Source organism: Patiria miniata, unplaced genomic scaffold (assembly GCF_015706575.1).
Source record: "Patiria miniata isolate m_02_andy unplaced genomic scaffold, ASM1570657v1 HiC_scaffold_8, whole genome shotgun sequence".
NCBI classification, from domain to species: Eukaryota; Metazoa; Echinodermata; class Asteroidea; order Valvatida; family Asterinidae; genus Patiria; species Patiria miniata.
In genome coordinates, this window is record NW_024037075.1 from 5,301,650 (window position 1) to 5,324,619 (window position 22,970).

Genomic DNA, 22,970 nt, shown 5'->3' on the forward strand with positions numbered 1-22,970 from the left:
TGCCGATGACAGATGTGTTAGATAAAAGGGGATAAAAAGGAGAGAGCTTCTCTCATTTCGTACCCATAGTTTGACTTTTTCCCCCTTCTTCCGAGTTCGATTACCGTCGCAGCGGTCGCCCTTGAACCTCTGGCGGGTCGAAATGACGCTACCGGCCCGGGCGGAATCTGCAATATTCATCCCCCGGTATACTAAATCCGCGTCAGCTGCAGCTAGCTATTATAGCGGTCGTGGTAATTGCGGTGTACCGACACCGAGTCCGCGGGGAATTGAACCGCCTCCGCGCGCGGCTCATCATCGGCCGGGGGACTATCGCGAAGATTCTCCCCATCAGCCCACGCTCTGTGCCCGCTTTATCCTGAGCCTGTCAGGAATCGGAAATGCAGGGAAACAAAATTTACCCCCAAAAGTTGTTGATTTGGTTAATACTCATTTTTCATTAAAATGAAAGTCTTGCATGTGCTTGTGATTCCAGTTCCGGAGGGCCGGGGATGGGGGGCTTGAGCTTCCAAAACCCTGGAAAAAGGGGAGAACAGAAAAGCTTTTCTAATCCACACCCCCCCCCCCCTCCCGTCTCGTCCGGCCCAAAACAGACTTCACGCTCAAAAAGCATACAGTACATTCCCGCAACTTCATCAGTTTGGATCAATGATTTCCATAGTGTTGCAGATTTTTTTTCCGGCCACGTCTCAGTGCCCGGCCTTGCCCCCGCGTCCCGTTCCGTCAATCAACTCCAAGTCATTGACCGAGATTTTTTTTCTCTCTCATCATAAACTCAGTATTTTTTGGTGTTATTAAATTTTGTATTCACAATCTGTATATATAGAGTAGCATTCACATTTCATGGGGCTGGATGTTCAATGTATATGATTCCGAAAGGGGATTAAACGTAGGCACATCTTGTTCGTTAATACCAAATGCAAAGCCTACATCTGAAGTTCGTCGATAATTCTGTTAAAATCTGAACCTTCATTTTTGTGGGTATTCTGGTGCCCTACTGTACCTAGAGGGCCTGGGCAGCCGTGTTGACGTATTCGTACTCGTACTCGAATGTCAAAGTACTCGAACTCAAAATGACGGTACTCGTACTCGGGCAGCAAAGTACTCGTACTCGACATGTCGAAATTGTACTCGATCATTAAAGTACTCGTACTGGAATAGCAGTACTCGGCGGGAACAAATGTTATAGCTTCACTTACCATGGCCTTATTTTATCGATACTTTCAGTTTGAAATGATTGATTGGCTTGTGGAGAAATCGAGATTTCCTGATTTTCCTCTGTGCAAGTCCGGACTTAACGGCTAGCCGTGAGTGGGTCTGTATATCGGTCCGACTGGGCCTGGTCCAATTACGCACAATGAACCATTTGCCGTATGGCCGTATTCGGAAAAGTGAGTACTCGTACTCGTACTTGGGAGTACAAGTACTCGTACTCGTGCTCGGAAGTACAAGTACTCGTACTCGGAGACCCGTTCTTGTACTCGGGGGTACAAGTACTCGTACTCGGCAACCTAAGTACTCGGCAGTACTCGGTACTCGGAAAAAAGTACTCGACTACAACACTGCTGGGCAGTTTCCTTTTGTTTGGTCTTGCAGGAAAAAAAGAAAAGAAATTGAGCGGTACGATTTTCAGTTCGTATCTTCAGAACTTTTCATGTTTCCCCTTGTGTATGTCTATAGTCACTGGAAGTTCAGTGGAAAAATAAGTTGTCTTGAAAGTGTGCATAGGGGCTGTTACCTATTCAGGTTAAAAATTAAAGTTCTCAACAGTTCAGTTATTTCGTTGTCTAATTCTTTTGATATCCTAATGAGGCTCGCGCAGGCAAGCGTACCACTCATCCACAGTGCCCATTATAATAGATATCGAACGAGCCTCATTCAGGAATAAACAGCGCCACCTTGTGTTGTCATCGCGACTGTTTTATCTTCTCTGCTCGTTATGCTCAGCGCAATCCCAATAAAAAATGTATTTATTTAGACTACCGAATTCTGTTTGGCACTGCCTGCCAATAGATTGCCTATTACCCTACATGTAGCGGCGGTAAATCATAAATGTCCTGCCGTTATTTCGTTATTACTAGCTTATTTCGCCCCACTCCCGCGGTGATCAGATTTATGAATTGTTATCGTACACCGGCCGAAACTGATTCAACAATGTCTCTGAATGCAAAACTTGTCATTTATCATGGTTCTATACGAGGTCCTTCCTCAACCCATCTCCTGTTGTGTTAAAGAAACAAGATTCGCAGCCAGTACCCAGTATTCAATATTGTGTATTATTCTCTGTCAGGTTCGAGTCTCGGCAACTCTCTGGCAAAAACACGGTCAAGGCGAAGAGCTCACCGTGAAGCCGCAGAAACCAACCCGTACAGAGCTCCCGGTAACATCATCACAGCGTCCCCGGTGACAGTCTGTTTGCATACACAAACCCCGTTAATGAACTTTGGGGAAATAAACGCCGGGCACCCTGTGAAAACAAGCAGATCTGTCTAGCTGGGTGCTAACTCCCCTTGCCTTCTCCCGTGAGCTGGCCCGTCCTTGCTCGCTCACAGGTTTGTAGTTCTCGCGGTGAGTGGGAGACACGGACAACACAGTGACAGATATGGGACGGTGTTTGGATCTTGTGGTAATTTATTAGCCAATACCGGAGCGCGTGAAACTGCATTATGTGTCAAACTCAAGGATAAACTCTCAATAGTACCAAGTAATATGATTATTTTGGGTTTTATGGCCGCAGTCAATGTCCAAAAATGGTCAGTGAACCAAACGAAGACCACACTGGAAGAAGACGGCAGTTTTTGCTTTTGTAGTGTGTCACTGACCTTGAAGGAACACAAATTATGGCTGCTGTAAAAGGGATGATTTCACTCAGCCATTGGACCATGAATTTTATTGCCTATCGTACCAAGTCTAATAAGAGCCGTGGAACACGGGGGAATCGGTTGTTGCTTGTTCCAATTCGCAGGTTTTATGTTGTACTTGGATTTAGCAGTACAGCCTATATGAAATGGGGGTGGGAATGGGCAAGTGTATACAGTTCAACATCTTTCCCAACATTTATCAAAATATAAACTTTTTTTTACACCATTGGGAAATATATTACTTAAAATGTACTCGAATAACATTTTCTGGTTACAAATAATACAGAAAAAAATACTTTTAATTAAGAAGTTAAGAACCTTAAATATACTTAACTTTACTAAAATCAAAATATGAAAGATTGTAAAAGACAATTTTTTTGAATTGCATCTTCACACAAACGTACGTGGGTAACCTTGGGTACATGTCTGTTTAAACCCCCAAAATGGCCTATTATGATCACGCTGCAGAATTCCAGACTTTCCACGTCCCCTCTCACTGGATCTGAATGAACCCCAAACTTGGACGTGACCCAAGGTTTTTTTAATTTGTTCATTTTGAACATCCGGTAAAGTCCTTCAGCCTTGGCAATGTGGCCCGTCCTATAACTAAAGGGGGTCACAGTCTTCCCCCACCCCTACCCTCACCCCACCTCCGCCACCCGTCTGATTACCGACGCGTGGACTTGGGACTGAACTAAGTGGGGGACACCAAGGCCCATAATTGGTACTTACAAATCGGAAGTGAGCCCAGAGCCTGGTGAACGACTTACTGGTTCTATTGTGGCGCAATTCAAGGTTATTTTGTCCGTTAATGGCCTCCTTATACAGGACACTTCTTCACCTTAGCGTTCATTACCCTTGTGTCAACTCGGTAATATGATGGCGGAAACATCCGGAATTTTGACAGTTGCAGGACATGTCACTCATAATTAGTTTCTTGGCTTGGATTGTCGCAGTTTTTTTCTTCTCATTTTCAACTGAAATCACAGAAACGTTCAACGTTTTCAACCTCATTATTTCCATATTTTTATCAGTATGTCAAACTGAGGGATAAGTCATAATGAATAGCAGATGAGTATGCTCTTCTACTCATGTGAAAAACCAATTACTCGAAAGCCTCGTTTTGTTCGATGTGGTCACGATCACCTTTTCATTTCATCACGCAAGCCAATTACACTGCAGCCTTTTTCCAAATTAGGTTCCGTCTCCGGGTTCGTCTCAAGGAGATTTGGGGGCTCCGGCTCAATCTCCCGTTTCAAGAACATCACAAGTCAATGGTAGCTATAGAGTTGTTTTCTATTTGGTGAGGACACTTAATTATTCTTCAGGAGTCAAAGGTAAGCAGGAGTCATAGACAAAACCGAGATTTTGAAAATTCTAAGTTATAGAGGGACTCTTAACACTACTTTCCTGATCGGTGTGGTTTTGTCATTTTGTCTGCATGCTTTTGTCATTACAACATATCACTGTCACAACAAGCAGGCCAAGGGTTCCCCACGTGTGACAGATAGGTGTCACAAAGCAATCGAAGGCTGGTGTCGGGCCCCGCGAGTTTGAAATTCAAGATATCTCTTCACATTTCACCGTGAGGATTCGTCAAGATGGCGGGCTCTGGGGCTTTTGATCTTCCGTGTTCGCCTAGCGCGGAATGTCACACCTCTCCTCCGCCTTTTGCGGCCCGGCTGCGAAGATCACGTTCCCTGAGACCAAGTGCTTAGGCTTTAAAGTCGAACTCATCACTGAGTTTTTTGACCAGGTTTTATATAGAAATGATCTAAAACACAGAAACAAGCAACTGCGTGTTTTGAACTTCGCAGCAATGACAGCCGTTCCAGTCAGTTTTTCCACATAAATCTTTATCATCACGATTGAAATAAGAATGCGTGCAAACTCGTGTAATAACCGGTCACTTTTTGAAGAACAGTGTATATACACTGCATTTTTATTGGCAAAGATATTTTTTTGTTTTGTTCAAACGATTCTTTTAGCAGATTTACTCTGGCGTTAGAATCATCTTACAAAAAAATCATTCCGCTTTAAACAATGAAAATGATATAGGGGAATGACGTAAATGATTCGGAGTAGCCTCCGAAAAAAAAATCTGGTTTTATGCACGCATAACCATTAACATGCTAGTTAATACGGTCGTTTCACAATAGTGCGCCTCCAAGAGTTTGCAACGCATTGGCCAATTACAATGCGCAAAATCGGTCGACCTAATGCGCGTTTGGAAAAGGTCGACTGATTTCGCGCATTGTGATTGGCCAACGCGTTGCAAACTCTTGGAGGCGCACTATTGTGAATCGCCCGTATTGAAACGCATGCGCAGCAATAAAAATAGGACTGCTTAAACTACAATAGAGTTCGTAAAAGGTAATGGAAGACTAGCATTGTATAATGCACTCGAAGATTAGTGCAACACCGCCAGATACCCTAGTACCGTAGGTGAACTCGCAATATATCCTCATAAATTTGCACGGGAGGATTATGAACGGGACCCAGTCGACTGCCGACTATATATCACCCAGTTGGCGTAGACACTTTGTCCACAAAGGCCGGCCATTTCAAATACTTTGTAATTACAGCGATACCAAGGCGATGAAGACCTTGTTCTCTTTCCCAGAGTGCGAGTTGATTTATCAATCGGCAGGTGTTGCAGCAAGTTATGGTATAATGTTCGTGGATTACAATTTGGTATTTGGATCAAGAGGTCGAGGTTGAATACAATATAGCATGCACGGTTTTATGGCACAAGAATCGCTGGGTGGTATGTATCGTTTGGAAACGGTTCATGTTTTATAGCCATAGGCGGTTCTTAATAACATGGGTGAATTTTGTGGGCGTGGTGTACTTACTCAAGCCCCAATTCCATGCAAGTTCATTATTTTAAGGTATTGTTTGTGGGGTCAATCCTCAAACACTGTCACCGCAAAATCTTTTGTCTCCCACTCCACTCACAGGTTATGAAAAGTCAGGAATTATCTTAAATAGTCAGAAAGCCACTACAATCTTTTCTCTTAAAGGTCCCAGAACATCGTGTTGAAGGAACTGCCACTTTGAAATGTAATATGCAACGGTAGTTTAGGTTCTGCGAATTGGAGACGCACACCTTTAACGCAAGACGAGTGTGGAAGCGGCTCGAATTCATCTCATCGGATTTGTGCACGGCCTGGTGAGGGCGCTCGTTACACCGTAGCAGAAAGTTTTCAGTGAGTGAAGTTCACCATTAGGTGTCTCGGTATGCGCAATTTGGCCGCTATAGCGGGCACAATTCACTCTGGGCTCAGAAGTTCCGATGACGTCAGAATAGCCTTTTGTGTACTTGTATCTGTTTCCCCTGAGTTGTCGCAGGTGATAGTATGTGATTGTGTGCAGACGCTCCACCGCGGAAATGTTGTTATATCATGCTATAATATAAAGTGCTCGCCCTGAATGTGTTTTCAATAGCGCTTACCGCAAAATATGACAAGTTCATTGGCCAAAGTGATGAGCAAAATACGACGCCTATTAGACTTGTGTGTAAGTCGAGCTAGTGGTTGCTAATTGTTTCAGCTGCAAGGAATTGCGAGCGCAAGTTACATCAGGCACAAGTTTACCATTCGTTGGTGATAGACGTGTCTCGCGCATGGACTGGTTGATTATACGACTCATATCAAGTCTAGTCTGACGGTAGATGTCAGGGCATAGTCAAGGACCAACAATCAACGAGTGTTACTGCTGTAGGAGTTGTAAACTTCTAAATTGGAACAGTCATATAAGTAGGACAAAACCATGTACGATGTGAGATGTTTGCCAGCGAACAATGTATCAGGGGAGAAGCAGCGGTGAGTCCCAGGGGCTAACACGGCGGAAGGGTGTCATTCATGCGCGCTGCACCTCGTGGGAAAATGGGACTATGTTGCCGTCATGTTGTCAAAAGTGATCTCCCAGAACCGGCCCTGGGTTGGCGGGAAATTGTACAAAACACCTTGTGATGGTTCTCGGTATGAACCTGTCCCAGTTGCTGTTGCTACGCGTATTTCAGCACATGTGCTTCATGAATATTCAAATCTTCTTGCACCGGTGAAGGTTTAAGTGAACCCGCCCCAGATCGTCCCGATTAGTACTTTTGAAATGTTAGACAAATTCAGGATTCCAACTGCTCTTGCAGACATCGAAATTTCACGATTTTCTTTCTTCGAAATAAACTATCCGCCGTACGAATGCAAAATCGTAAAGGGTACCAATGAAATTCGACCAAAGATTACAAATATACGAAAATGGACTGCACCATGTTTTACAGTGTTTTTATACCCCAGCTTTTGCGCGAACAGTATCCCAAACTTCTCTGTGATTACATGACAAAATTATGATTGTAAAATTTGTTAAGATTACGCCACAGACTTTGTTACTCTTATCTTTACGTTTACCCCAAAGCGAAGTCGGTAAATCTTGCTGTGAGCATGCGCAGTTGGAATACCGAACTACATTATTTAAATTGCACTACAAGCGTCACGATCCTAAGTCGGCGTGTACTGTATACCCCTTATAATGCTACACAGACATTTCTTGGGGAGACATTTGTAAACAAACAAACAAACAAACAAACAAACAGAGCGACATTCGAGGAGCGTTCTTATATTTCCCAAATCAATTTATTTACAAACAAATCACTGGAAGCCTTATAAATCAGGTAGCAGAAGAGCAATTGACATGATCAACCTTGGACCCAGTATGCAAGGTTCATCACTACTAGGACTAGAGAAACTTAATATGCATGCAATTTGCATACTATTTGCATAATGTATGAATAAAAATACATTAAAGGAAGTCCATGGATGTCTAAAGAATTTAACTCGTGCCTCTTGAATGATCTCAGACTGTTGTGTACAGTGAAGTACGTACAATAATGAAACAGCCACTACAACTATCTCATGGCCTACGAAATCAGGGTCAAGGGTCACAGTGGTACAGTATAATATGCCGTGAAAGTCATTTATTACACACATAAAAGAGATCATTGATTTTTAACAGGCAAAGATTGAACTCGCTATTTGTCGACAACAAAATCATTTTCAAGAATCGGCGGAATTAACAGGTATTATCTAAAGATCCCTACAAAATCTACTTCAATTTGCATGAAGACTGAACTAACTACTTTTAGGAGTACCATCGAAGTCCAGTTTTATAAAGATACGAGACTGAAACAATTCTTCTAAGAAAAACAGCCGAATTAAGAGTTTCTTGGCTTTTTCGTCTGCTCAAGCTTCATAAAATTGGACGTCTGGTTAAAGAAAGATGGCAGGCAGGACTGTTTGGCTTTTGCCGCGTACGCAATACGCATGGCGCAGTAGAAAGTTCAAACTGGGAATTGTAAAAGTTAAGATTGTCAAATTCCACGTGGAATTCGTTCGCCGTTGTTTTGGTATTGGCGTTAGGACTTTTAAAAGGGCCAATCAGCGCCCCTTGTTGGTAATGATATGCACGCAATGGAAATTAAGTAACGCACAGAAGGCTGACAGGCTTAGGCAAATAAGGATTGAAGCTGTATGCCAGTCAGCGATTGCTAGGATTGACGAGTGATGCCTAAAATGTAAGACAGGGTCTCGGTAGGGTGCATTTTCAAGAGGAAAATGGTCATTTTTTCTCAAGTCATTTTCTGAAAGACTCCAAGTGGAAAGAATAACCCCCTAAATCAAAACACAAAATGTATTTTGGGGTCAGGAATTATTATAATTTTTTTTTGGTCACAGGGTTAAGGTGCTATATTTGATCTAAATCTCCTATAATTAGATCACAACTCTATTTCTACGATATCGGTTAACACAACTACAATGTGCTCTATGAAACAAGTTCATCTCAGTAAGACAAGAATTTTGCAACATTTCGAAACACTGTTGTGTTTAATTTCACAAACCATTATTGTCATCTTTGTAAAACTGTAGCTGAATGAAGTAGGTGGTTCTTGAGAAATCTATTAATTCGCATTCTCATTGCTTTATTTTAGCCAAATAATTTGACGATGATCCCTTGAACAAGTCGAAACTGATTCCCCAGGATAGTTCGAATACCTCGAAGAGAGTTCGTTGACCCCTAGGATGAACACAGATTCTAACTAACTACGCTACTCTGGGACTATTCGAATACATCGATTATCTACTTTCGCCGGTTGAAGTCGAATAGTCGATAATAACCCCCTCCCCCCCCCCCCAAAAAAAAGCAACAATACAGCCGTGGACTTATTGTCCACTTTCGTGATAGGTAGAAAACAGATAGACAGAACCTCAGTGTTAACAGTTAAAAAGTCACAACTTATAAACATCAAGACAAACTCGGTTCTTAAATAGAAAAAAAGTACATTGTTTTTGTTTCAACAATACGCACGAAGATTTTTTTAAAAACAGCATAAAAAGTGGCTTCAAACGCTTTATTGCATGGCGAGCAGAAATCGCAGTAGGCATGCCATCTGTGGAAAAAAACTATCCTTCAAATATTCTTTAAAATGTTTTTTGTTTATAAATTATTGCTGAACAGACACTGTACAAGTCCATAGAGAAAACACTATATACGAGGGGAAACCAGTCCAATTTGCATAGTCTTTCCCTTGCAATCTCGTCCAGTGCATCTTGCATGGCCCCGGCGGTAAGTACAGTCCGAAACTTTCAATCATGAATTACCGTTGTCCAAGCGCGGAGGGTAAGCATGAATCCAATTTGCGGCAGAGTGAGCTAGGTCCAGTTTGCGAAACGTCCGCACCCATTTGGTGTTTGCAGACCAAGTGTACAGGTGAACACGTCTAACAAATTCCAACTTGGGTGAGATTCGAAGTTGGCAATAAGCCGTGGGCGGTTAACAGCTAAATCATTGTCGGGTGGAAGTCTGGCACCACAGTGAGTGACCTTCCGCTAAATCATGGAGTCTGTAATCCTGATGTTTCATTGCATTGCCGATCCTCAATTCCAATTGTACACATGGTTTACAGTACCGCGCTCTCACATTAGAAATGTTTGAAACAGTGACCACTTGTCCTCGTCAAGAAGTTGACGTTATTGGCCACTTTCCAAGGACATTTCATACCTCTCCTCCATCGGTTTTGGAAGTCCTTTATACCAGTCTTGTCCCCGCCTCTTCCCTCTGTCGTACACCAGGTTTATAAGTCGCAAGTCACTGTTCATCCCATGCAGCTGCAGGAGTCCAAAGACGGACCAGAAAAAGTGAGTTGTTGAGCTCAGACACTCTCCCTCCTTTGTCGGCCCGTCGTGAAACAGTTGATCGGCGTTGTCTTTAAGTTATGTCCGTCATCTGTGAACAAAACAGGTACAGAAACATTCAGTAAATCTGTGAAATGAAGCAAATGTCATCAAAAGAACTCCAAAATGTAGTAGTTGGCTCTGAAGCCGAGGGCCTAGTGCTGTCATTTGTTGAGAGGGTTGAAAAGAGAAAAGGTCCTCAATTCATACAATGGCTTAGCACTGAGAGCCACGGTTTCAGTGCCAATTTGGGTTTCCTCTATTGCAGATTTATAATTGCACCTTATTATTGGACTTGATCGCCACGAAATCAAAAGGCGTGCATTCGCCTCATTACCTTTGACGCTTATTCGCGGGAGAGATTCAATTACTTTTGAGTCAAGCACAAGTGAATTATGACCAGCGAAGTCCCGAGTCAGTGCACAAATCAGATCAGACGTAACAGGGCGTGAACAATGATGGAGGAATGACATTGTCAGAATCGATTAGAACGGCTTGTCACTTGTCTCGAGTCTGGATGACTTGTGATTGACTTGTGATGACTTGTGATTGACTTGTGATTGACTTGTGATTGACTTGTAATTGAGTACAACCCTGATTGGGTCAACCTCGGAATCAGGGCAATTTCCGGAAGAGAGGAGGGGAGTTTTTAGTAACCCACCCCTCAGGGATGTAGTCAAGCCCATCGAGTCCCTGCAGGTCCATCACAAGTCCTCCGGTCTCAGTAAGGCATTTGCGAGTGACTTATGCCCTTTGGGATTTAATTTGAAAAATTTCTGATACACTGACTTGCTCAGAATGCTTGGCACATTTTAACTTTGAATTCTCCAGACCCAAGATAATGTTGCTAATCACATGATTCGGGGCAAGCTCTTGCATAGTTACGTAACAGACGCTCAGCACCAATACATTGTTCGCAATGGGTGAGAATGGCACAAAGACACCAGACCATTTCGGAGCTGGGGGTTGCTAGCATAAGGCTTGTCCCGAATCACGTGATATAGTAACAGTCTCTTTGGTCGGGAGAATGCAAAGTTAAAACGTGCAAAAAAGCATTGGATTAAGTCAGCGTTGTAGATTTTATTCAAATTTAGCTCGCAAATAGCTTATTTCACTCGCAAGCTATTTAAATGGCTTTGACAAAGGCATTCCTTTGTTATTGTTCAGCTTCTTTTACTTGTGACTGGACTTGTGATTTACTTGTGACTGAACTTGTGATGGACTCACTGCATCCCTGCCACCCTTTCAAGAATTTATTGAATGCATTCAAAACTGAAATAATTCCGATTTTCATTTTCTGTGTTATAATTTAGGAGCTATAGTACTTTGCCTGTGTCGTGTATTCCGTACCGTGTTACTGATATTATGTATTTTTTTACAATGATTTAAGAGTTTCAGTGGGGTCAGTTCCGAATAGCAAAAACCCGAAGTAATAACGATGAACTACTTCATGCCTTACATGTCTAAAGACACTCAATACGTTTTATATCACTCATAAGGAAGTTCACACTAACAAGATGTGATGTCAAAGTGTGATGTCACGCCCCTCTCCACCCTAAGAAGTACCCTTCTTATCTTCCAGTACCCGTCCACCATCGAATCACAAAAACCAGAAATAAATCACGGTATTTTCCAGACTGAGTGAGTAAATCAAACCAGAGGAAATCTCACCGGAGACTTCAACTCATTTCCTTTACCCTTTCTTTAGAAAAAACAACCAGGACTTTACCTATTTTTTGAAAAACCATTTTGTAATTTACGACCATGACGCGATTTCAGAGTTGTACAGGAAAGGGGCGTGATGTTGACCAGGCGTGTGTGTAGTCAGCGTGGACTCAAAACAACGATTGCATGGGTTGTATCAATTCAAAACCTAAGTAACTGCGAACTATTTTCATATTTATATACATGTACTTTGACTACTTTCTGGGCACAGATTCCAAATCCTAGCGATTTTAACGCACAAGTCGGGAAGAAATTTTCCAGCATTTCCATCAACAAATCCTGACCGCATTCCAAAATTAAGATATAATGTTAATTATCACTGAAACTACTTGTGTCGTTTAACTCTACCATGGAAAATAACCGGGTCACCCCCCCCGTTCCAATCCAATGGAACCGCCCCTCGACAGACTTAATAGAAAATGTAAGCGACGCGGTACGTGATTGGCCCACGCGCGCCCGGCTGGAGAGTTGATTGATGACTGAACCAATAGCTAATCAGGTTATAAATCGGCAGAAGAAAACCAATTACCCTCTGACCTCCCGTAATGCGCGGCAGTTATCACAAATAAAAGGGGAACCGTCTTTCGAAAGGGCAATAAATTTCCAGCGTTCGCTTCGTCGGGAGAGACAAAAAGTACGCTGACTTTGAACTGGGTCCCTCATGAGAACTTTCCCCAATCTGCGGCCTCATTTGGAAAGGGGATGAAAACATACCGTTCAATAAACCAACAGGAACAGGTAAATTGCAACGAACCGCGGGGAATTCTGAAATAATTTGCGAAATATCAATTTTGCGAGGAAAAGCACACAGCGTCCCAGCTCAAAGACTTTTGTCACATGGTCGGCGGTGCTTTTTAATGTAACCCGTAAATCACGTTGTTGCGGAACACACACATGGTGACATGATGGAGACCGAGTTGAATTTATGTCTCTATTTCGCTCCATTTTCCCCAGACCAATGAATGCTTTTGGGATGTTTGTAGAATGATAGTTATACACAGACGTGCAATAACATGAGATCTTTCTCTGATTGGATTTATGACGAACGAGAGCTCTGATTGGCTGAACGAACACATCTGGTTAAATAGAAGTGGAACAAGATTTGTTCGTGCTATCATTGTTTCTCTTTGTTTTTAAGACCAGCAGGAACTGAGAAAAGAACCTCGAACATTGGGCAGCAACTCCTTTTAAATACGAACCAATCAGATAGCAGCAATGTATTACTGACAAACCCTGCTCAACTTTTGAAAACTTCCTTTCCAATTTTAATAAAATTAGGCAATAGCTCGTTATGTGTCAAACTTTTGAGAGACATAGTAGGAGGAAACAATGTCATGGCTACTGCCAGCTTTCGAAAAAAGGGATAAAGAAGCAAGTGGCTCTGTGGCGAGAATCGAAATTAAGTTTAAAAGAAACTACACCTTAAAAATTATACAATTTGATATGCTAAGAGTCTGATTAATTTGTATCCATACAATTGAAGATACGCCAACAAAAGAAACATTGCCGAGAACGTGGGGCTAATATCGTACGCAGAGCTCACTAGCACAGAACTATCCTAATTTGAGAAAATATTTGTTTATTAAAATCAGATCAAAGCCAACCACAATTTAAGGCAATGCTAAGCACTTTAATCTTAGACTGGTCAATTGGAGCAAAATCTGCGCGCCTGCCGTTATCTCGGTGAACACAAACTTGTCACGGGGGAAACTGAGCACTGCTTTGCCACTGTATATACTGCACACGGCGTGCTTCGAGTTCCAGCCAGTATTCAGTCAAACATTTTTCTCGGCGGGATGCTCATTATAGCTGTCTACATCGGTAATCGGAAATACCGCCGTAAGGATAGAGGATAACGACCCCTTGGGCAACAGCCTATCATTGCTATCATGCTATGAGTTATACCAAGGACGAGAAAGCGGTCGCACATTTCTTTTATTTTGATTGGTTATCCACAGAGTCACTGTAAAGATTCACATTATGACCATTTATGCCATAAAATTCCAATTACCTTCGGCGATATTATTGAGATACCAATGTTAGGGAATGGGAGACAGATTTCTTGCTGTTCGATCGATTATTGATGTGTGGATTCACAATAATTACCACATGGCACACAATTCTGACAGTGTTTTACACGAGGAGCTGTTGAGGTAATTTCAATAGGAGTTACAATGGGAATTGCGGGGTGCAGTTTTCTTGTGATTGGATTGAATATCGTTTCGCCTGAACGGATTCACCTACTTATTGCCATATGGCACATAAACCAGGTATAATGTACACATTATAATAGTATAATGTACACATTGACCAAAGGGCTTGAACTTGCAACAAATTTCAAACGATATCAATCAATCCAGATTATTTTTCAAGCAACATGAGAATTGGACTTGGACGGGAGTTGAACGTGCGACCTTCGGGACACTGCACGGGCGCTCTACCAACTGAGCTGATCATTCAGACCCACTAGTTGGCACTCTCCTAAACTGTCTTTGTTCACGGAGCGCTGGTTAAAAGCAATAAACCAGTTTATGCCATACGACCAGGCATCAAGCCTCAAGTTAGGATGCCAGAAAAAAAACCTGCAGTCCTAGGCCATGATAAGGGATCACGAAAAAGGGATGCAGCCTTTAATTTTACCTGAATGAGTTTACTGGAAAGTAACTCCTTACAAAATTGCAGTCGATCTGCCCATGGAGGTAGCCTCCATGATCTGCCTATGTTTTACCAGTGCCACGAAGAGCCATTCATTTTAGTTGGTAATCGATAGCCTATATCTCCACTCTGTAATTCCCTCAAGTTGAGTTACTCTACTCCCTACATCCATACCAATACCTCAAAAGTACAGCACGATCTGTATATGAACCAAAAAGGAGTTGTCTCGAAACTAGTCTAATCAATTAACTCCTTTGACGCGTATCAAAGGTCGTCAAGTATTTTCTGTCATGTGCACAATCCAGGCAGAAATATTTCCATTATTTCGTCACATGGATCAAGCTTCATGTGGCTGAGAAAATGTCTCTCGTCGTTCAGTTGGGAGACGTGTTCGGTCCTCGACCACAAACGAGAGTGACAATCGACTTCTCAGATTATTGACTTTAGGAGAAAGCACAAACAAACAAACCGCGGCAAAGGTGACATGGCGTCACTCGTTCGGCATGCTGACTGATCACCAGAGGTCAGAGGTCAAGTCATCAGAGAACAAATCTCTGGCATAATCATTGCAGGACTAGCTCGCACTAGACCCATGTGTGCAGGCTTGGTATACACAGATGTGTACTTGTCATATTTCAGGAACTTCAAGTGCTGCCGACTAAAATTACATATTGGATCCTCAACACGTCCTCTTGATTTGGTTTGAGAGAGTCGACAAACACCTTTGTGGTTGCTTTAGAATACAGTTTTCTACATCTGTATGCGTATCACTAGCCGAAGTATAATTGATTTCAACCATTTTTATCCGACCCCCTCCCCTAAAAAGGAATGTCGGCGTAGTACATTCTACTTTCTAGAGATGTTTAATTTGGTGATGGTCCTTTAAAAAAGCACGAGTTTTAGTTTGCGTAGTCCTGTTTTCTTGCAAGTGAAAATCAAAGTGCTTCCTCACAGATAATCTTGATCATAATCAGGTGTGACACCCTCGTATCATTTTTGGTATGATCCCCATTTCAAAGACGAGCGAGCGTTTTGACAATTATTGTTCATCTTTCAAGCTCATTTTATTTTGCTCTGATCGTGGAGGAATAATCCTCCATGCTCCGATCGAGTCGCACTAAGACGGATGGAGGAAGAGACTACAACGGCTGAGCACAGCGGTCAGGGGAATCTAGGTCTCCCTGGCCCCGACCGGTCGTATATCGCCATATAACCTCTCATCAAGCCGAAGAAATGGGTCAGGCTGCAAACGAGCGGCTAATTCCCAATGAAATGCGATCGGCCCGCGTACCGCACCGGCGACCGCCATTTACCTCCATCTAGACGATCAGGGATAATGAGGCCTTCTCTTTTGAAGTCCACACCGAAATGTTGCGAGGACTCGATCGGTAATGACTTGGAATGGCAGGCGAGTTAACTTGGCCCGCGGATCTCGAAAGGTTTTGCCGGTATTTTAATGACATCTCAAAAAACACACGTACACGTGCACACTGGGATGGATAAAGCCAAGGCGTTGAAATTTAAAGGACCGTGTTCCTTAAACATGTAATTATCCGCCAGAGCAAGTTAGAAACCAATATCATTCTGAAGTTGTAAATACGACAACTACAACTTACAACATAAATATTCATTATAGTTTCTAAAAATTGCCTTCTTCTTTGGAACAACCATAATGAATTTCGTCAACCACAAGGCTGAACGTTGCTCGAGTTCGCGGCTTTAATAAGATAGAAAGGGAACATCAAGTTCAAGTGAAAAATGGAAACTGTATACATATTTCGCCTAGACAGAGATTAAGTTAACTTAAAGAAATTTCCCACATACAAAAAAATACAGTTGTTGGAACATTTTACACCGATTCAAAAACAGTACACAACTTCACACATACATTGTACGGTTACGACTTGCGCTTAATTACATCTTGGCGTTAATTGCATATTGGTGTTAATTGATCAACTGGGGGCGCTGTTCAATAACACGATGAATTCATGTCTGGGGTCAAATCTGTATCAAAAACGTCACTTAAACGTTAACAAAAACATGGTTTATGGTTACGATGCGTTGGTAACAGAGTGGACAGTTTAGAAATTTGATCAATATGGGCCTAGGGGTAGGCTAACTGCTCGAATTTTGAACTGATGTCATAGGTCATGTATGGAAAAAACTCAAAAGAAAAAAACACATTTTACTGGACGCTTAATACATGGCTACACGTTAGAATCTATCGCTCACCTATGCCTAGTCTATGCAATGTGATGGTTAACTCCTATCCTACAATATTCTTGAAAATCCAATATCAACTCACTAAGTGATATATCCTTCTGACTTTTCAATGACCAACCATTCACACTCTCCCCTCCCTCGAGAGAAACAAACCCGGTCTATGCATACAGTGACACCAGGGAACCAAACTGCCCACGTCACCACCGTGTTCATGCGGTGTGTTTGCCGTCCCAGTCACAGGCCCCCGGCCCCCTCGGCAATGTTTGCGCCCGTCCCCGCCTACAGCTTCCCCTCCCGAGCCCCGGGCCTGCGTTAGGTTGAAAGATCCCTTTCTCGGTTTCTTTTGGCTCAGTAATAGTTCCCGTGCAAACCGGTACACACACTATGTTTCACTTATGACTCTGGATAAAATTAGAAGGGGGTAAACTACGGAAACATTAGACAGAAACTCATGAAATGGTACTCAAAACAAACACATACATCTATCGCATGTCCCCTTAGGGCAGGTATAGGGGAAGCGCAGCTCTGCAGTGAAATGTTTCATGGGAAAAGTGATCAACTTTTACAGACATTGTTTCAGATATTTTGTTTTATAATTATATGATCGCGATGTTGTGTTGCGGAAAGCCACAACTGGGTTTCACTAATGGACATTTGATCGACGGTCTTCCAACTATTCTGGTTTTTAACACTTGTCGAGAATTGAAATCCACTGTGAATATAGGCCTATGGCGATGTTTTGTTCCTCATTTTGTCTGCCCTACCTACTGTGAACTTTTGAACTTAAAAATTTCATCCCACTCCCGGTACATTCGCCGTCTGCGCGCGCACATGATACCTACGTCATCATAATCACACCTGAAATTAATTCCTCATCCTCCCCTTCGATAATAGTTGCTTACTTGTCTTATTGTCTGACGCGATGACACATTTTTTTGTCTCTAGTCTCTCATTTGAACGAGGCTGTGACCGTGTCATTTCTAGGTCAACCCGCTCCTCCGACTTCCGGTCCGAGATGGCGCAATCCAATTTGGCACAAATTGATGAGTAAAACATCGGGGCGTTCCCGGCGCCAAGACGTTCGGGTCGTCTCCGAAGTGTTCAGGTGCAACGGGAAAACAACTAAAAAAAACCGACCGGGCGTTTAATGTCTTTCGTCCGGTACAATTCGACAAAAACAAGGAGTGCAATTTCACAGGAACAATTGCAGCCCAAAATTAAATGACGACCTTTACATACAATGTGTAATTGTTGATTTACACGGGTGACACATAGGATAACGCTCACCTGTAATTCTGATCGATCGGAGTTATTATTACCGTGAGGTGAAGCAGAGGCCATTGAGGGCATGCGTAATAGTGCAATAACTTAATTTCAAATATTGAGGACATGAACTTCGTGAGTAACAATGGTCTGTACTCTGGTCTATTTAGAGTCATGACAGACATTGATATTGGTCGTCACTTCCAGTTCAAAGCACACTGGCGAATATTTTTATGCAAAAACCTCCGGTACACATTCAACAGAAATTTCAGTTGGGAACTGCTACACTGCTATAAACTCAACGACCCCAGAATCCGCAAATTTCCATAAATTCACGTATTTCGTGCACTTTCTGCATGATATTTTCCTCAAGTATTTATGTTGTTCCATTCAAAACTTTTCTTGGAACTTTACCCACTGTGACGTCAGCCAATTTTCTAATAATAGGTCAAAGGCATTACTTATATAAACAAACAACCCCAATCCGGACGAAAGGGATCCATTGTTGTAACACGATGCACACAATCTCCGCCCAATAAAACTGGGGAGGAAACTCCCAGCGGGGCCGGTCCACGGCCCCATAACGCGAACTGCAACCGCGGGGACTATTTTTGTCGCGAGACAATGTAAGTCTATCCACTGATATCATCCAATTTGGTTTGGACTTAAATCATGCCGGGCTGTCACAGCCATTTACCGATCCCCAACCAGACAGCCACCGCTCCCTGTAATATTGAATACACATCGCCCGGGGAGCAGCGCGGCGGGGCGCGTCCGGCCCCGGGCCGTGCGACGCGCAGCGCCCGTCAACGTCTCCGACTAATGCCCGCTCGGTACGTGCTCCGCGGACTATTTTAGATCTCTCGTTCTGCCGTGCGATACCGACATCCGCAGTGTTTCAAGGGTTCCCTCTGCCGTTCCCCGCGTCTTGTTTCTTTCCCACAGTCGGGTTTAGAGGTCAGGCGTGGCTAGTGGGATACCAGCGCGTTCCTTTTTGGGCTACGATACGTGACTTTTGGAAGAAAGAAAAACTTTTAATTGCTGGTATAATTGGCTCGGTTACGTGAGCGTACAAGCTACACGCTGCGAACCCCGTTTGAAACCAAAAGCCAATCAGCAGTTGCCTTGGTTTTGTTTCTCCTTGATGACTTCCTATAGGTTAACTTTTCATCCTCAAGCATGATTGCCATCGAATATCAATGGAAAAACAACATGTCATTGACTAACAGAACATGTCTGTTATACAAGTTTTCTATATGAGAACGAAGGATTACAATAGTTAAACGATGATTGACCATTTTAAGCTGGGTCATCTTGGACTTTGAAGTTCTCTTATGCTTCTTCGAAATGAAAGTATTCATGGCCACCTTCGTTTTTAATGGTTGATTCATAAGACACATTTTTTTTTTCAGAAATCGAACTTCATCATTTTGATGGATGAACCCCGAATTAACGCAAAATGATTATCCTTGTGAGACATTATAAGCATTAACACTTGTTTCAGATAATTAATTAAGGATAGAAACTTGCATTAGCTATACACAAATCTGAACGCAGTTTCCCATAATTGCCAATTTCTAGTTTAATTAACAGTGTTTGCTATTATTGTAGTGTATGCTCTTGGTAACTCTGTTTTAAACTTTAATGGTAATATACATGTATAGTCAGATCAAGAAAAAAGGTATTACGGAGCACCAGACCCTAACTAAAATTGTGGTTATGTACAGCAGATGGTACTTGAAATCATTGATACTGCTGTAGTGTAACAGCAGGTATCCGAATAGATGTAACCAAGCGATAAACGCCATCCTCCGGAAGGAACTTTCCACCGACCGGGGCCTGAGGGAGAAGGACACGGGGTAAGTTACGCGTCTTCCCCCCTCGAGACCCGACACGAAATCCCGCTTCATCTGCCGACTCGGAGGATACTGTTTCTCCCCTAGTCGGTACACACGCACAAGACAAGCGGGCCACAGTGCTCCATGACTTAAAAAAAATTGCCCGGCAGTGGAAGAAATTCCACAGTAGATCCCTTATCTCGCTGATGTTAAGACCCAATTAACTACCGGGTTCCTGTAACTGATAGCCGGGCGCCGGCTCTGTCGGCGTGGCTTTGATCTCTTTTGGCGTAAACACTGAAGACTTTGATGGGGGCTTTAGGACAATTTTCAACCCATTAACTCCTTGATGAAGTTCCCCAAGTATCTTGATCACTCAATTATTGTTCGTAAACAGGCGCCCCTTCAGATCTTCAGTTGGAAAGGTGGCATGTGAAGTGTCGTTGAATTTGCCCGGTCATCCTACAGACCAGACACCAAACGATTTCATCCCCAGTTGTAAATTTGTTTCTGGCTTTGTTTTGAAAGCTGGCATTGCCTTGTTTTTCTCAAATTTAGCTGTTACATAAACCCTCTTCGATGAGCCACAAGACTGACAACTGTGCTTCAGTGTGTGACAGGTTGTACTATATACGGATGGGGATGTTTCTTAACGGCACATTTCCAATTTATCGGTATAAATGGAGTGTTGATCCACACTGATAGCTCACATCAACTCAGTTTTATGTGAAAGATAATCCCCCCCCCCAAAAAAAAGCATACAACTTGACAAAGAGTGAATAAAAGATTTAAATTAACCTGAGTAATGGCAATGAAAATATGGTATTTCACAAGAATTATCGCATTTATTAAAATGCTTTAAAAAGATATAACTTCCAATATATCAATTAAAGAAACAATATACCAGACAAACTATTAATAAAAACACAAAAGAATACACCACTGGAAACGCATAAACAAAAGAAAATAGGATCTCTGAGGTATAAATAGGAAATAGGCCAAGACCAATAAGTACTCATGCATGGAGATTGCTACAACTGCGATTTAATGAAGACTTCTACATTCGAAAGGAAATGAAGACATTTCAGAAACATTTGTGGAACCTGTAGTGACATGGAGCAAACGAGCGCAGACTACAGGGCTGGCGACAATCCATCACAATCAACGCCACAAGGGTATATCGGTCGCCTCACGACTCGAGGAAAGGTTAAGTCAGCCGTCGCGGTTAGAACAGAAAGGAAAATCCCTAACCCGAAGTTCAGAGGTCATTCTCATTTGGGCATTATGCTTGAAAACTGAACACAGACAACTGCTATTTTGCGGGGACGGGTGAGAGCGGGTCAGGGAGACTTTTCTGTCAAAATATCTGGTTTTAGGGGTCAGAGGGTTGGGTGATAGGGATAAAAGTTGCTGTCACAACATTGCTGTTGAGAAGCAGTTGCTAGAATGCGTTTGGCCAGTGTAAAAAAATGTGTGTTGTGATGCAGCGTGTGGGCGAAAACAATGCGGTTTCTTTTTGTTTGTGCTGTGCAAAATCCATGACAGTTTACACGTGAAAATTATAAATGGAACATCCGTGCTCAAAGGCATTTAGTCCAAAAACTGTTTTGAATTGAGTAAAAGTGATACAATTACATTGCGAGTCAATACTTTCTCTGTGATAAAATAGAAAAAAAAGTTTCAAAACTGCGTAATACAATCCCTACTCGGACAAAATGCTGTGACCCAGCCGAACACAAAGACGAGAACACCTGCTCCCACCCGAACGCTGATTGGCCAAAAGTTGTCACCAGAGCGCGCGTCTTTGTTATGCAAATTAAGCAACATTCCTTTCTGTAACACACGGCACAACGCTCGTATGTACGCGAGTTGAATAGACGGTCGCCATTTCTTTTACAGTTGCAGCGTACACTACGCAAATGTTTCACAGGCAGTACGGGTCAGCGCCTACAATATCCTGTGGAATGTGCAGTCAAAACACGAGTAAATACTACTTAGCCGGCAGCTATCCTCCGTTTCCTTTGGGGAAATACCAGTTAATTTCCCCGGCACAGCTAGTTTTGATTCAATCGTCCTGCGATTCTTTGACTGTAAATTCCGGCTTGTTTGTTTTACTGATTTACCGTGTAATGCTGGATGGACCTCTGATTTCCTTCGGCTTGAACTGACTGACAGACGGTCGAGCCAACTGCCGAGATTTGTGAGTCTTTATATGGATTGATAGAGGTACGTTTGAGGTGCGTTTTTTGGGTAAACTTTGTACAAGTTTATGCCTAGGTATTTGCCAAATGATAGAGATAGCAAAAGTTGAAACACTAAGTTTTTATTTTGAATTTGTTCAAACAGACCAGGGGCGGATCCAGGAATTTTTGCGGGGGGGGGGGGTTTCATCAGCAAAAAAGTCTGAAATGTAGGCAGATTTTTTTCTCCGGACACTTGGCCTCCGATAATCAATAGGTCGGGGGGGGGGGGGGGTGCTGTTCAAATCCGACGATTATTAACACTATATTACAGAATAGTGTACAAATACCCCCAAATACCCCTTAACCAAGCTGGCTCTGTCCGTATTTTGTGCACAGGCGGACATTATTACCAGTATATTTTTTGGGTGTCAGAGCAGGGGGTGTTTTTCGCATTATTTGTAATGAATTTCTATGAAAAAAACCCCAAATTTTTGGACAGAGCTAGTTTTTAAAAACATTTTTTGACCCCCAAAACCCACCCCTGGATCCGCGCCTGCAGACTGTGCTGGTGAAGCAGTTGCAAGTGACATACAAACATAAGGCACAAGTGAAAATATTTTCCTGATAACAGATTAGGAGAGTTAAAAAACTTAATATTCTGCTAGAGACTCAGTATAGGACAATTGACATACATAGTTAAGGATAGAAACTAGTTTCTGGTGTACGTGTGGGTAAAGACCGTGTCCGTAGTCCCAAAAGTTCCACTGAATATTTTGATTAATTTGTCAAGACCTACTTTTCAGACAGGTATGGTCTGAATAGCTAGATACAATGGTTAAAAAAAAATCACTGTGACGATGATGTGATCGTTTTAGGATTGAATAGAATGATACAATATCTTAGATAACTAATTATACTTTATAGAACGGCAAATTATAAGATAACATAATCAAATATTTACGAACTAAACAATTTACTACACCATCTGCGTGC

General features: G+C 42.5%; 1 protein-coding gene across 1 annotated transcript in view; it reads right to left on the reverse strand.

Moving 5' to 3' along the window:
• Positions 1 to 7,489: 7,489 nt before the first annotated feature.
• Positions 7,490 to 22,970, reverse strand: part of LOC119719797 (twist-related protein-like) — a 45,155-nt gene continuing 29,674 nt past the window's right edge. Inside the window, exon 3 of the mRNA XM_038189289.1 lies at positions 7,490 to 10,142. The gene's annotated coding sequence lies outside the window, so the exon portion shown is untranslated. The remainder of the gene's footprint in view (positions 10,143 to 22,970) is intronic.